The following is a 17,793-nucleotide window of genomic DNA, read 5'->3' on the forward strand; positions in this document are numbered from 1 at the left end:
TCGAGATAGGTACCTTTCGAAGTTACTTCTCCCCAAAACAATTCGAAAACAATGATTTTATAACTACGGGGGATACGTAACTTAAAACGTTTCTGTTCCATTACGAGAATAAAACATTTAGCTATTCATATACATTGAACCATAAAAGAATGGTCAGGGGTACTTGCCTTGCAACGCTTTACAAACCCTAATAGCTTTCACGCTGACTTTGATCCTGGAACAACTCGACTGGGATCTACAATTACAGAATACCCTAATTAGTTATACCGACATGCTTGATATCCTCAAATCCTAATAACCCCAAATCCGACAACCCGACTCGTATTATTATTATACATATAACCATGTAATTATATTTCTCGAACATAAATAGGAATATCACGTAAAACATAATTATGTACGATTACAAATATATTTTTTTAGAAAATTTTGGCAGCAACTTCTTTATTTATAAGACTACCCGTCGATTATAATCGACGTCAACAATTCTCAACAATCCACAACATTATTCCGTACAATCCAATACCAATCAAGATTAGTTATTTAAATCCAAACATAATTTACATAATTATTTTATTTTATTTATTTATAGAATTTAGGACTCAGAACATCGTCATCACCGTCCACCGTTGACTCACCGAAGTTCATCGTCAACGGCGGCACAATTTATTGGCGCCCGATATATTACGGGTTCCCAAATAAATTATACCGATTATTTTAAAATTTATTTCCAACACGAAAAATTAATATCACAAATGTTAATCAATAAACAGCCCATAAAATCCAAACCAACAACACTCAAACAGCCTAACAAGGCCCAACAACCAGAAACCCAACGGCAAAAACAGGCCCAACAGTAAGGCCCAAAATGCCCGTCCCAACTGCAAGCCCAAACCACAGAGAAGCATCGCACACAGCCACAACACACGGCTGCAACCACACCAACACACGCACCACCGCGCAGAACACACACACAAATCACAAACACACTCGCACATCATAAACACACACACACACTTACTCACATAGGCACACATATATATAACCACATGCATATACACAAATTAACAGCACAATCGAACCAGCCAAGCAAGGAATTCAAGCGGCGGCTCACCGAAAACGGCCGGAAAACAGAAATGGCGACAGAACAGGTCAGCCGAAACACGGGGAAAACAAGAAACGAGAAGAGAGAGTGAAGAGAGATAACGAGAGAGATGAGAGAAGAGAGATTTTGAGAGAGATGGAGTGCGAGAGAGACAGAGATGAGAGAGAGCGAGAGATTGAGACTGAGAGAGAGACTGAAATGGCACAAAGAAAAACAACTGCAGCCAACACGTGTCCTGTGAAAATGGGATACGTGTTGGTTTATTATTAATTCAGAATTCTGAATCCCCGGAACCCCTTTTATATCCCGATAATACACTTTTAACGAACCAAGTAATATTGATAACATGTTGAAATAGATTCCAACCAATCCAAAAAGATTCGATATATTCCGTAGTAGTTAAAAACATAACTTTCAAAATTTTAAACTAATTTTTAAAAACACAATTTATACCCGCTTTTAACAAATAAACGAATCAACGCACGGGTAAAACGACTTCCGAAAATTTCCAAAATACTTTTAAAATTCTCAAAATATTACGAACTTAATAAAATGTAAGTTTCATAATTTTTAAAGATTCCTACAATTAAATATGGATTTTAGCATTTAACACACTCAGAAATTCATTTAAAAAAAATGAATAATTAACAAAATATTGATTTCTCAATTTTATAAAGTCCTAAAAATAATTATTGAAATTATAAAATTAGAAAACCAATTTTTAAGACAACCCCAATATTTATGGAATTAAAATTACAATAAAATCACTTTTACAAACGAAATAAAATCACATATCTTACCAATAAATCACATAATTCCAATCCCACATATCAACAAATCATAATTAATTAAATAATAATCAATAATCGCTGCCAAAATTAATACACACCTTTTATTTATTTACTTAAATTTTTATTACACTTCCAAGTATAAAATAAAAATAAAAATACACGAGTCGTTATATCCTTTCCCCCTTAAAAAAGATTATGTCCCCAGAATCTGACTCAGCTAAACAAATGAGGATATTTATCAAGCATGTCTGACTCTAATTCCCAAGTAGACTCTTCTACTCGAGGATTTCTCCATAAAACTTTTACTATAGGAATTGACTTATTTTTAAGGACTCGTTCCTTAGGGTCTAGGATTTGAACCGGTTGTTCTACATAGGACAAATCTGGTTGAAGCTCAATCGGTTCATATTCGATAATTTGATTCGAATTAGGGACATAGGGCTTCAACATAAATACGTGGAACACATTATGAATGTGCTGCCACTGTGGTGGTAACACTATCTCATAAGCGACCTTTCCCACTCTCTTCAAAACCTCAAAGGGTCCTATAAATCTAGGGCTAAGTTTACCCTTCTGACCAAATCGTACTAACCCTTTCCAAGGCAATACTTTTAGTAACACCAAAGTTCCTATCTCAAAGTCCATGTCTTTCATATGCAAATCTGCGTATTTTCTTTGTCTATTTTGAGCTGCTTCCAATCTTTTCTGAATCAACACTATGGCATCTCTAGTCTGGTGAACCAACTCAGGGCCTAACACTTTCTTTTCTCCTACCTCATCCCAGTACAATGGTGATCTACACTTTTGCCCATACAAAGCTTCATAAGGTGGCATCCCTATACTGGCATGGTAGCTATTATTATACGAGAACTCAATCAAAGGTAGGTGCTCATCCCAATTACCCTTAAAATCTAGAACACAGACTCTCAACATATCCTCTATGGTCTGAATCGTTCTCTCACTTTGTGTAACACCCCCAGATCCGGGGTCGGGGATTCGGGTCGTCACGGTCTTTCTTTCCACAATATCACTTCACTTAATTAATAATAAATAACCTTATGCTGTGACCCCACACTAACACACACACCACAACCCGTTATAGTCTCAGAGATGAAAATAAGTACAAGTCTTTGAATCCACAATTTAAAAGTTATTACAACCCAAAACGATTACTTGATAAATTTACAGTTAATTGCCATTATCTGCCACAAGTTATAATTATACATAATTGATTCTCAAAAGTAGATGGTCTGATCTACAATAGATCTACCTCTGCAGTTATAGCAGCTACAACATCATCGGGAAGACGCGGGACGCTTCCCACGCGCTTGCGCTGGGTCTGCTGGAGTCTGGCCATCTTTCCTAACTGTTGTTGTGTGATGAAGAAATAAAGCAAGAGTGAGCCTTACAGCTCGCATGATAATATATAGTGATAACAATAATATAAGTATCTAAATGGATACTTACTAGAATCTTTTATCAAGTGTAAGATAATTACTTACTAGGTATAAGTAAAAACAAGGGATGAAGTTACCAAATACTTCACTACACTTATATCATTTATAAAGCTACTTGAACTACCACTGTTCAAAGTATTAAGAGTTTTCAACCGTTCATCACATAGATGAGACTACAAGACAAGATTTGAATAGATTAAATCTTTGAAATATTATTAAAGGAAATGAAGTCATGATATACTTCATTAAGTTATGATATATATATATATATATCCATATATACATTTTCTTTATACAATTTCCTGAAAACCTCTGTCATGTAAAGTATGAACAGAGTTGCAATATCCAATAAATTTGGAAAGGAAAAGAATTTTGGCATAAACCAGATATCTTGCTGATCAGGCAAAGATACCCATAAGTAGCCTTTTCTACTAGTAGATGGACGAATTCCCCACTGGTCATCACCCTGGTCTCAATAGGACCTTATACTGGACTGCCACTCAGCCACTTATGCATTTGATGGACTCCCACTGAGCCACTTACACTATTATGGACGCCCACTGAGCCCATGTTGCTTATGCCGACTCAATAGATGGACTTACTTCCCGAACGTTGGGTAAGTAATCAAGTCATTTACCAAAACTGCAACCGTGTTGCGAATATAAAATACACCACAGAGCCGGATCCCTCAGGTTTTGAGCGAGTATTTAAATCCCCTTAAAAAGGAAGATCTTAAATATAAAAATGAGTTTTGGGATCCGCTCTAACTTTTAAAAATCATTTTGAAGACTCGAAAAAACTTTATAGAGTGTTTGGAGTAAAGCTGATTTAATGAAGTAAATCAGTCCCCAGAATATTTAGAAAATGACTGAATATTATTATTTAAATAATATTCCCATAAAGAATAATCTTTATAAAAATAATTGAAGTAGAAGTATTAAAACTTATACTTAAAACGAGTATTAAATAACCAAAGATATACTTATATGAAAGTACTATCTTTATTTGAATAATCGAAAATAAGTTTGATTATTTACACCTTATTCTTTAATAAAATAAAGAACAAATCTCAGCAAATAATCGGAGTCATAGATCCTCAAATGAATATTCAAAAATATTCATTAAATAATATAAACTGAGTCATAAGCCCTCGAATGAATATTCAAATAATATTCAATAAATAATATAAAAGAGTCATAAGCCCTCGAATGAATATTCAAATAATATTCAGATAATAAAATAAAAGGAGTCATAAGTCCTCGAATGAATATTCAAAATAATATTCATTTAATATAAAGGAGTCATACGCCTTCGAATAATATTCGAAATAATATTCAATAATAAAATAAAGTTAAAGTTATCGAATAAACCTTATTCGATTAATAGTTTTGAAAACTATGACCATATATATATATAAGTATATATATATATATTTATATCCATATATACAAAATCTACTCGGGATCCTCGACTCCCGGTTTTAGAAAATATTTCCACCTTTTGGGTCCCTATACTAAGGGTATATGTAAGTTACCGCTATCCTCTAGCATAGGTATTATCAACTGAATCAACAGATATATATATGGAAAGAATACGAAACAGGCATGCATATATATATACCATAGCAGCATGCTTCAATATATTGCAACATTTGCTAATTAACCAACATGCATCTATCGCAAGATAATGCATATACATATATACATCACAACAACAGTTATAACGGGAAGAAAACTTGCCTGAGCGACTTGGGGTGATAAAAGGCTCGGGACGAGTCTGGTAACCTATAAACAACAAGTAAGTTGGAATTAAACCAAAGTCACTTGTAAATCTATACTTTAACTAACTTAGACTCTAACGCTTGTTTTGCGCTTACTGATTCGCTTAAGTCACTCGGGTACCCTCGGCTCCACCATTTTTAATAATTTAACCTTTACGAGTTTTAAGGCGATTCCTTCGCGAGTGTCTTACCAACTGCCCAATACACTTACCATAAATGTTTCATGCATTAATTAACCCTTTTTGGTCTTTAACCTTTGTTTCAAAGCAAGGCGAGGGGAAAAGTTTCGTTCGCGAAACGCCGTTACTTGAAACGGTCGTTTCTCCTAAACCGTGCATCGGAATCGAACGAACTACATATCAAAACGAAGCTCGTAACATGAGCTATCTAAACATGGAAATGGTCATAATCTAGCAGGGGGTTCTCGGGTCCTAATGTTATGCACAAAAACAGTCTAAAGAAAATCGGACGTTACGACGGCTATGTTTATGCGATTTCCCAATTTAAAACCATTCAAAACCAACCCAATTCAACCTCAAATCCAATATACAACCAACATCCATCCTTATCACATCATAACAACCCCAACCAATTCAAGTTTAACATTCATACTTATGCCTAAGCTTAACTTTAACCATACTTAAGTTCTTTTAATCAAAACAACAACATTTACCATTCCATTTCAATACCAATTCAATCCCAAACTCTAAATCACCAACATTAAGCTACAATATCACCCTACTAATCAAAATCATCTTATAATACATAGGAATCTAGGGTTTGGAGATGGTATACCTTCCTTGAAGTGGTGGGAGGAGCTAGGAAGCCTTAAGAAGCTTTGAGAAGTCTTAGGAATGCTTGGATCTTCAAGGAAAACAAGAAAAATTTCAAGTTAAAAACTTGAAAACACTATTCATAGTCTTCTTCTTTGATTAAATGAAGAAGATGGAGAAAGAATTGATGGCTTAAACTCATGATATAGCCCTAACTAAGCATGAAGATGATTAGGGAATTAACTCACCAATTTAGGAAGCTTGGATCTTTGATTTTTGAATTTCCTTGCCTTTTGAATAGAAAAAAGCCGAGAGCTCTCAAGAACAAAGCCTTGGTTCTTTTTGATTTTGATGAAAAATGATTTTGCTTGGCTTGGTTAATTTGTTTTTGTGTTTGATTTAGTCAATTACCTTGTTGCCCTTGAATTTGTGTGGTTCTCATTCAACCACACCTCCTTCCTTCCCATGTCATGCCTATGTCATGCTGTGATGTCATCTTTCCCTCCTTGTCCTCCTCTCATTGGTTGGGTGACATCACTCCCTCTAATCCCTTTGCTTAACTTCCTAATCGTTTGCCTAATGACCGCTGATCTGTTATACGGTTCGCTTAACTTTCGTTTTCGTTTATCGTTTGAAGGATCATACCCGGGATCTTATTACTTAGGTTCCCTTAACCTTTCTCAATACATTATATTCCTTTTTATGATCCTCTATTATAATCCTTTAATTTAAATCCTTTTTATCCTGTTACCTTATACTCAATTCTCTCCGTATCTAGTGGATTTCCGGGAAAAACCAAAGTGTTCGGAATTGGATTCTGACGATCTTTACATACACTTATATACTACATAGAGTACTAATAATATCCCAGAATATCCATAACAGAACCCCTACATAGTGTGGCGTGAAAAGTTTTCTCATTCAGCTAAAACACTATTCACAAGGGTTACAAAAAGTTGAAAATTTTGGGGGTTATTACACTTTGGCCGTCCATCTGAGGGTGATAGGCGGTGCTCATATTCAATTTCGTTCCTAGGCACTCTTGGAATTTAGTCCAGAACCTGGAATTAAATCTAGGGTCTCGATCCAACACTATAGAAACAGGAACTCCATGTTTGGTAACTATCTCATCCAAGTATAACTTCACTAGCCTTTCCAAAAAATACCTCTCATTAATCGGAAGGATTTGTGCCGACTTAGTCAATCTATCAATGATTACCCAAATAGCATCATGATTCGCTCTCGTCTTTGGCAATCCCACTACAAAATCCATAGCAATGTCTTCCCATTTCCATTGAGGAATCTCCAGAGGTTGTAACAATCCACTCGGTCGTTGATGTTCTGCTTTCACCATCTGACACACGTGACATTTACTTACCCAATTGGCAATATCCTTCTTCATTCCTGGCCACCAGATTTTTTTTTCAAATGCTGGTACATCTTGGTACTACCAGGGTGAATAGAAAACCTAGAGTTATGTGCTTCCTGCAATACTTCGTTCTTAAACTCTGTTACATCAGGAATCCAAACTCTGGACGAAAACCTATATAAACCTTGACTATCTTTTTGAGTACACAACTCTTCTCCTGTCAAAGTATCCGACTCCTGTTCCATAACTCCTTCTTGACATCTTCTAATATTTTCCATCAAGGCCAGTTGAAAAGTAATTTCATATAGTTGCTCTTGACTTTCGCTAGATCCTCGACCTTCAATTTCCATTCTTTCTAAGTCTCGTGCCAACTCTTCAGCAATCTTAACCGTATTCAATCTTTCCTTCCTACTTAAGGCATCAGCCACTATATTGGCTTTACCTGGGTGATAATTAACCGAACAATCATAGTCCTTAATCAACTCTAACCACCTTCTCTGCCTCATGTTCAGATCTTTCTGCGTGAATATGTACTTCAGGCTCTTATGATCAGTGTAAATATCACATTTCTCTCCATACAAGTAGTGACGCCATAACTTTAAAGCAAATACTATAGCCTCCAATTCAAGGTCATGAACTGGATATTTTTGTTCGTGAGGCTTTAGTTGTCTGGAGGCATACGCAATCACTTTCTCATGCTGTATTAACACACATCCCAATCCTTTTAGAGAAGCATCACTATAAATTACAAAGTTTCCCGTCTCATTTGGCAATACTAACACTGGAGCCGTCACTAATCTTCGTTTTAACTCCTGGAAACTCTCTTCACACTTTTCCGTCCAAACGAACTTCTCATTCTTCCTGGTTAACTTGGTTAGTGGGGATGCAATCTTTGAGAAATCTTTCACAAACCTTCGATAATATCCTGCTAATCCAAGAAAACTTCTTATTTCCGTTGGTGTTTTCGGTTGCTCCCATTTTGATACGGCTTCAATCTTTACCGGGTCTACTTTGATACCTTCTTTATTACGTGACCAAGGAATTGTACTTCCGTCAGCCAAAACTCACACTTAGGAAACTTAGCATACAACTGCTTTTCTCTTAACTTTTGAAGGGCAATCTGCAGATGCACCGCGTGATATTCTGGATTCTTCGAGTATATGAGGATGTCATCAATAAATACAATAATAAACTTATCCAGATACTCCTTGTATACCCTATTCATCAAATCCATGAAAGCTGCTGGCGCATTCGTCAATCCAAACGACATTACTAGAAACTCGTAATGGCCATACCTTGTTCAAAATGCAGTCTTGGGGATATCCTCGGGCTTTATCTTCAATTGGTGGTAGCCAGACCTTAAGTCAATCTTTGAAAAGTAACATGCTCCTTTAAGCTGGTCAAACAAATCATCGATCCGCGACAAAGGATATTTATTCTTTATCGTCAACTTATTCAGCTCTCTGTAATCAATACACAATCTCATACTTCCATCCTTTTTCTTCACAAATAACACTGGAGCACCCCACGGGGAAATACTGGGTCGAATAACTCCTTTATCCAATAACTCCTGAAGTTGCTTAGCCAATTCTTTCATTTCAATCGGGGTCATTCTGTATGGAGCCTTAGAAACTGGTTCAGCTCCAGGTACCAAATCAATGGAAAACTCTATCTCACGATCAGGTGGCAATCCTGGTAATTCTTCTGGAAAAACATCTCAAAATTCTCTTACTATAGGGATGTCATCCAAAATAGGGGTCTCTTTCTTCGTATCCACTACATGAGCCAAGTACGCTTCACATCCTTGTCTCAACAATCTTCTTGCTTGCATCACTGAGAGAAACTTTCTATCTTGCCTTTGCCCTTGGTAACTGATCCTTCTATTATCAGAGGTGTACATAACAACTCTTTTTTTCTTACAATCAATATTTGACCTATATCGAGACAACCAATCCATACCTAGAATAACATCAAAGTCTCCCAACTCGAAGGGTATTAAGTCAACAGGGAACATATACCCCGAAATCTCTAGGGAACAACTAGGACAAAATTGTTTTACAAGTACTTTATCCTTATTAGCCACTTCTATAGTTAAGGGTTCATCTAAATCTTCTAGCATCAATTGCATTTTATTCACACAACTCACAGATATAAAAGATTTGGACGCTCCCGAATCAAACAAAACGTTAACAGGTACGGAATTTAGAGTAAGCATACCTGCAACCACATTAGAATCATGAACTAGAGACTTCTGGGTCATCTTAAAAGTCCTAGCTCTCGCAGTACTGGTTGCTGGTCCTTGAGACACACTCCTTCCCGCATTACCTTGGGTCACTGACTTGCAATTCCTAGCTATGTGTCCCACTTTGCCGCAACTAAAACAAGTAACTCCTTGAATCTCAGACTTACACTCCGTGGAATAGTGACCTTTCTGTCCACACTTAAAACAATTAACATTCTCTCGGCACTGTCCACTGTGCTTTTTCCCACACGTCTTACAATCAACTACTGATTTACTCATCCTCGTCGGGGCAGAGTTAACTGATGTTGCATCGGGATTAACTTGGGGAAAGTTCTGCCCTTTAAAATTTTTATTCTTATTTCTGCCGAACCAACGCTGAAACTTCCGACTCGCTATTCCTGATTCTGACTTTGCAGGTCCACTTTCAAATTTCCTCTTCTTTTCACCCTGCTCCTTTGCAGCTAACTTCTGATCACTCTCTATTACCAAGGCAGCCTAGACTACCGAAGTATATGTCTTGAGTTATAAGGCTACAACTCCACTCCTTATTTCTGGCTTCAACCCTTGTTGAATCCGCTTCGCTCATTGGGCTTCTGAACTCACATATTTCGGTGCTATACGAGCTAATTCCGTAAACTTCGCTTCATATTCCGTGACACTCCTATTTCCTTGTTTCAGCTCCAAAATCTCCATCTCCATTTGACTTTGGAGACAGGCTGGGAAATACTTTTCCAAGAACAACTCTGTGAATCTGGCCCGGGGAACTGGACCTTCTCCTTCTAGGGCTCGCGTAGATTCCCACCAATAATTCGAATCATTTCTCAGAAAATAACTAGCATAATCAGTTTTTAAATCCTCACTCACCTTGGTGAGCGCAAACGCCTTTTCCATGTCCTTTAACCATATCCTGGCAGCAACATGATCTACCTCTCCTTTAAACTCTGGGGGCTTCACTGCTTGAAAAGACTTAAAACTAACACCTTGATTTGCCCCTCTCATCTCATGCTGCTGTTGGATTTGTAGTTGCTGCTGTTGGATTTGCTGTTGTTGTTGCTATATGAGTTGTTGTTGCTGTTGTTGTTGTTGTTGCTGTTGCAATTGTTGCTGCTGTTGCTGGAAGCTGTTGCTGTTGTTGTTGCTGTTGCAATTGTTGCTGCTGTTGTTGGAATTGTTGTTGCTGTTGGGCCAGCTGTACAGTCTGCTGACGCAACAAGTTCATCAAATCACTCATGGAAGGATCCCCAGTAGATCCGTTATTGGGCTGAGAATTTTTCTTTGGTGGCATCTCCTGAAACATAGTAGTCATATATAAGGAAATGGATTGCTCCAGCAGTTTATATTTATGCATCAGGAGAGCATTGCCACTGAGACATTATTCTCATCCCCCATTATAATTGGATCCGTCTTGAGTGAATGATTATAATCTAAAAATGCCAGCAACAGAAACACCAATAATAATAGCAACAATAATAGCAACACACGATATATAAAAACTGAACGATAATATAAAGCAGCTGAACTACAGTAACCAACAGAATCCAACTAGTACAACTGAAAATCCAAATACAAAGAACCATCCGAATACACGCCAAAATTGGCTGTCATAACAGCTTTGCCTACTACAAACTATCACAACATAATGTACATATAAAAAGTAAACAACCACAGAACTCCTAGAAGTCAACTCTAAGCTCTGTATCCCTCTACTACAGCTCTGTCTAGTCTCTACCACTGTCACCAATGGAACCTAGCTCAAACACTAGCCAGTTCACTAGGTCTTGATACTGCACAGCTCTGAACTCTGAACTAATGAAACGGTCAGCAGACCTAGCCCTCTCTACATCCATCTGGGTCAATGCTCTCATACGGGCTCGCACCTCAGGGGAAGGGGCGGAAATACCCTGAAATGGTGCAATAGTACCTGGTCCAACTGGGCAGCAAACTCTGGACTCTGATCTCTGATAAAGGAAGTATTCACCGCCCTATGCACATGATAAGGGATCGGTGAAGAAATACCACTAGGGGCCACAGGGGGTGCCGGAATCTCATCATAGAAGAACTGGGACCGCAGCCGGGAGGGAAATCCCTGACAGCAGACACAGACCTACGTACCCAACGGGGATGAGGACCAGATCCAGGGATGTCTCGAGGCACAAAAGAAGGGACTGGTGGAGGTGGCATAGGGGTCTCCTCGGCAACAACATCAAGGGATTTCTCCGAATCTGAGCTATCCGAATCAGAAGCCCGAGATGGAGAACTCGAAATCGCAATAGGCCACTGTCAACATAATAGTATACAGACAAGACACAACCAGGTCAAGGCAATTCTATCAAAACATTTAATAGATGCTAGGGTAACGCCGTCGGAACCCTCGACTGACTCTAAAGGTTTGCTCCTCTATAAGAGTTGCTGACTCACACTTAAAGACTCACATTATCACCTACTTGACACAATCCCTAACCTGAATCAGGGACTTGAACCTGTAGCTCTGATACCAACTGTGACGGCCTCAACCCCAGGGTCAGGAGTTGACGTCACTAAACATAATTACCCAAAATTATAATAATAGAGATATTATTAAAATATACAAACTTTACCCCAAACCAAGATCCGATCCAGGTTCAAGTATAATTCAGATTCTCATTATTACAAACTCTTTATTCACTATCTAAGACACACTAACTTTATTCAGCAACTCTTCAGACCTCATGGTCTGATACAAACTACCTCAGAGAAGCCAGGTCCAGTAGGGGCGGGAACACGGGTCGGTCTGACTGATCTTCTAGGCATCTGTGAAATATACATAACAGTTTGTAAGGGTGAGCATAATCGCTCAGCAGTACCAAATATGAATAACAGATTAAAACAGTAATGTAACAATAATGGGAACAGAGCTGTAATCATAATATCAATATTTCATAATGATAATCAAAGTAACTGGATATCACTAACTAGCATGCTTTGTGAAAACAACATTATAGTATGCTGCGTAATACCAGAGTCCAATTTTAGCATGCTAATCATTTTATAAAAACCGCTGTATCAATCAATCATGCTTTCATATAATTCACAAATCCCAATCAGATACATAGCGGATATGTGAAGACAGCTGATCAGGCTATCAATACCAGACGGCTCTAACTGCCATCCCATTTACCTATTCCGGAACTCAGAGACTAGCTAGGTCTCTAACCTGCTGGACTAATCGGTTTTATAATGCGCACAACCGAATTAGCCTCTTACGCCACCTCAATAGGCCTACTCTGGCCCCAATGTATCCCATATCTGACCGTTTTATCCAGTTTTCAAAACACTCGTACCTATCTCATTTCAAAACCATTTATTTAACCAGCACACATATAAAAATCCAGTTCACAAATCATTTCATTCGAGATAGGTACCTTTCGAAGTTACTTCTCCCCAAAACAATTCGAAAACAGTGATTTATAACTACGGGGGATACGTAACTTAAAACATTTTTGTTCCATTACGAGAATAAAACATTTAGCTATTCATATACACTGAACCATAAAAGAATGGTCAGGGGTACTTGCCTTGCAACGCTTTACAAACCCTAATAGCTTTCACGCTGACTTTGATCCTGGAACAACTCGACTGGGATCTACAATTACAGAATACCCTAATTAGTTATACCGACATGCTTGATATCCTCAAATCCTAATAACCCCAAATCCGACAATCCGACTCGTATTATTATTATACATATAACCATGTAATTATATTTCTCGAACATAAATAGGAATATCACGTAAAACATAATTATGTACGATTACAATTATATTTTTTTAGAAAATTTTGGCAGCAACTTCTTTATTTATAAGACTACCCATCGATTATAATCGACGTCAACAATTCTCAACAATCCACAACATTATTCCGTACAATCCAATGCCAATCAAGATTAGTTATTTAAATCTAAACATAATTTACATAATTATTTTATTTTATTTATTTATAGAATTTAGGACTCAGAACATCGTCATCACCGTCTACCGTTGACTCACCGAAGTTCATCGTCAACGGCGACACAATTTATTGGCGCCCGATATATTACGGGTTCCCAAATAAATTATACCGATTATTTTAAAATTTATTTCCAACACGAAAAATTAATATCACAAATGTTAATCAATAATTCCCTGCAATAATGGAATTTTAAAAAAATTAAAATATGCAATAATCCAACCGAACAGAACATAAACAGCCCACAAAATCCAAATCAACAACACTCAAACAGTCCAACAAGGCCCAACAACCAGAAACCCAACTGCAAAAACAGGCCCAACAGTAAGGCCCAAAATGTCCGGCCCAACTACAAGCCCAAACCACAGAGAAGCATCGCACACAGCCACAGCACACGGCTGCAACCACACCAACACACGCGCCACCGCGCAGAACACACACACAAATCACAAACGCACACGCACATCACAAACACACACACACTTACTCACATAGGCACACATATATATAACCACATGCATATACACAAATTAACAGCACAATCGAACCAGCCAAGCAAGGAATTCAAGCGGCGGCTCACCGAAAACGGCTGGAAAACAGAAACGGCGACAGAACAGGGCAGCCGAAACACGGGGAAAACAAGAAACGAGAGGAGAGAGTGAAGATAGATAAGGAGAGAGATGAGAGAAGAGAGATTTTGAGAGAGATGAGAGAGAGCGAGAGATTGAGAATGAGAGAGAGACTGAAATGGCACAAAGAAAAATAACTGCAGCCAACACATGTCCTGTAAAAATGGGATACATGTTGGTTTATTATTAATTCAGAATTCTGAATCCCCGGAACCCCTTTTATATCCCGATAATACACTTTTAACGAACCAAGTAATATTGATAACATGTTGAAATAGATTCCAACCAATCCAAAAAGATTCGATATATTCCGAAGTAGTTAAAAACATAACTTTCAAAATTTTAAACTAATTTTTAAAAACACAATTTATACCCGCTTTTAACAAATAAACGAATCAACGCGCGGGTAAAACGACTTCCGAAAATTTCCAAAATACTTTTAAAATTCTCAAAATATTACGAACTTAATAAAATGTAAGTTTCATAATTTTTAAAGATTCCCACAATTAAATATGGATTTTAGTATTTAACACACGTAGAAATTCATTTTTAAAAAAAATGAATAATTAACAAAATATTGATTTCTCAATTTTATAAAGTCCTAAAAATAATTATTGAAATTATAAAATTAGAAAACCAATTTTTAAGACAACCCCAATATTTATGGAATTAAAATTATAATAAAATCACTTTTACAAATGAAATAAAATCACATATCTTACCAATAAATCACATAATTCCAATCCCACATATCAACAAATCATAATTAATTAAATAACAATCAATAATCGCTGCCAAAATTAATACACACCTTTTATTTATTTACTTAAATTTTTATTACACTTCCAAGTATAAAATAAAAATAAAAATACACGAGTCATTATAAATGTTGTCAACTTTTGACAACTTTATACATATACAAGTACATAAAGTATATATCATCAATAATTTTATCAATGTTGCCAACTTTTGATAATTTTGTACATATATAGGTGTACAAAGTATATATCATCAATATTTTATTTAGTTTAATTAATGGGATCCATAGAAACTTTCAAAAATTATTAACCCTTGGAGTGAAATGTTACTAAGTTGATATGCAAAATAGTTTAAAGAAAAAATTAATATATATGATGACAGGCAAGGATTGTAACTATTGGACTTGACAAATTTTTACACGACATGAAAATAGGATACGAATACGAATAAGATACAAAAATTTTGTATTTGTGTTTGCATTTCGAGTACACAGCACATAGTGGTAGACAACACGAGGTAGTTATTGTGTCAGTTTTGTGTTTACTATTTGAGTACACGACACGACACGATATACATGATATATATATACATATATTAAATATTAATATTTATTATAAGTATATAAATTTAAATTAAATAAATATAAATATAAATATGCATATTTATAATAAATATTTTGAAAATAATGTATAGCTTTATAATGTTGTAAGTTTAAATGATTTAAATGTAAATATCTCATAAAATTTTGCATTTTTTAACTAAAAATTCAATATTTACATTTATATATTTATTTATCTTAATATTTATTTTTACACAAAGCACATCACAAAAACAGAGGTACACGAACACAAAAGTACACGAATCTTAAATGAGTCGGTTTTGTATTTGGTATTTGAGTACATGACACGAAAGTATTCGACACAAACGAATGTCAGGTCTAGCAACTATGGATGCTCTTACTACGAGCTAGGTAAGTGTTTATTTTATCATTATTAAGTATTTTACCTTATAATGCCTCTATGAAAAATACAAAAAAGAATACATCATAGTTTTTTTTTATATTAAAAAATGAGCTATTAAGACTAGTTTACAAACAGCAAGACGAATTTTCGTTAATAGATTTTTATTTAAATCATATATAATTTTTATGAAATTCTAATATAAATAATTAAATACTAAAATTAATAATTATATAATTTTCATTTGAATGTATATAATTTCGAATTATGATCAAATAATGTATGATTGTTGTGAGTTGAATTATTAACCTTATTTGTATTTTCATAATAATAATATAAATATTTGCCGGCAAAATTCGAATAGGAGAACTAATTTGTCCTTCTATAGATAATATTATAAATTTTTGTTGTTGATGGAATCTAAATAGTAGGGTTGGCCCTGACAGTTTCGAGACCCGATGCAAAAAAAAGGGCCCCCAAAATATTTTTAGTTACAAATGTAAAGTTAATAGGAAAAAGATTTTGATTTAGTTTATTTTAATACATTATAATTATATATTAAATTAAGAAAGAGTTTATTTCTATGAAAAAAGTAAGAGTTCAGTTAGAATGGTACAAATTTAAATAAAATTTGTGTTTAGTGTACCTTCAAACTAATAAACTTGAACCAATTTATTTTGCTGAGTATTTATTGAATTTATATTAATATTAAAAATATTGTATGGACTTCTATCTGTGAGGTGATTTACTATAAAAAGAATAAAAATTAATTAATAATTACTACTTAATAATATATTATTGGTGTATTATATAAATTCATAGGTGTAATATTTGGTATCATAAATTAGTTGATTTATGTATTGAATAGTTAAATAAATTATTATAAATATATTTACATATTTATTATTATTTCAGAAGTAACATAAACTATTAGCTTAAATTATAATTTATGTTAAGTTTAGGTTTTGTGTAGACCTACTGCTTCTTTTGTTCTCACTATGTACTAACAGGATAACAAAAATGTCCATCATCGGCTCACTCGAAATCAGTTATTTTACAGTTGTGTACACCCCTATCGTATATATACATACATACATATATATATATATATATATATGCAGATGCCTAATAATTTGAGGGCCCCTGGTCCAGGTGGGCCCTGTGGAGTCGTACTGGCTGCACCTAGCTAGAACCGACACCACCGAAGGTGCGTTCTATATGGTCACACAGGGTGCACCTGGCTCGGAATGGCACCGCCGAACTATCAACTCAATAGTGTATCCTTTTTATATTTGGATCCAACAATTTTGATCGTTAGATTGAAAAGATATGACATTTGTGATTGTGATTGAAATGGATAATTAGGAGCAAATAATCAAATGGGGAGGTGTACCAAATTATATAATAATCAGGTTATTTTAAAGCTTATATCTCGTGCGATTCATAGTTTTTTATAATATTGCATAAATTTTATATTATTTAAACTGAAATTAAATTGAATTATTCATGTTATTTGGAAAAAACAATTTTAGTATTTTAATAGATATGGTAAAGTTTTTTAGTTGAAAAAGTGAATTGGTTAGTTATTGGTAATTATAATATATTATTTTATTTTATTAAATAAATTTTTTAGTGATATTATTAAAAAAGGAGGTGTTTTAATTGGGAACGATTAAAACGGTAACAAGTTTTAGTTGAAAAGGGTAGTTATTTTATAGACTAATTTGGAGTTGAATAGAATTTTTTATTAATTAATTTGATATTTTTGGAAAGCATGTGTTCTAGTTGAAAAAAAATAAAAAGATAGCGTGTATTAGTAAAAAAAAAGGTAATTAAATGTAATTGATTTACATATTATTAAGGATTATAATAGTTCTTCGAAATTATTAAGGACAATTTAGGAAATAACATGAATGATTAAATAAGGTTGATTAAGTAATTTCAG

The sequence above is a fragment of the Apium graveolens genome, chromosome 6 (assembly GCF_009905375.1).
Source record: "Apium graveolens cultivar Ventura chromosome 6, ASM990537v1, whole genome shotgun sequence".
NCBI classification, from domain to species: Eukaryota; Viridiplantae; Streptophyta; class Magnoliopsida; order Apiales; family Apiaceae; genus Apium; species Apium graveolens.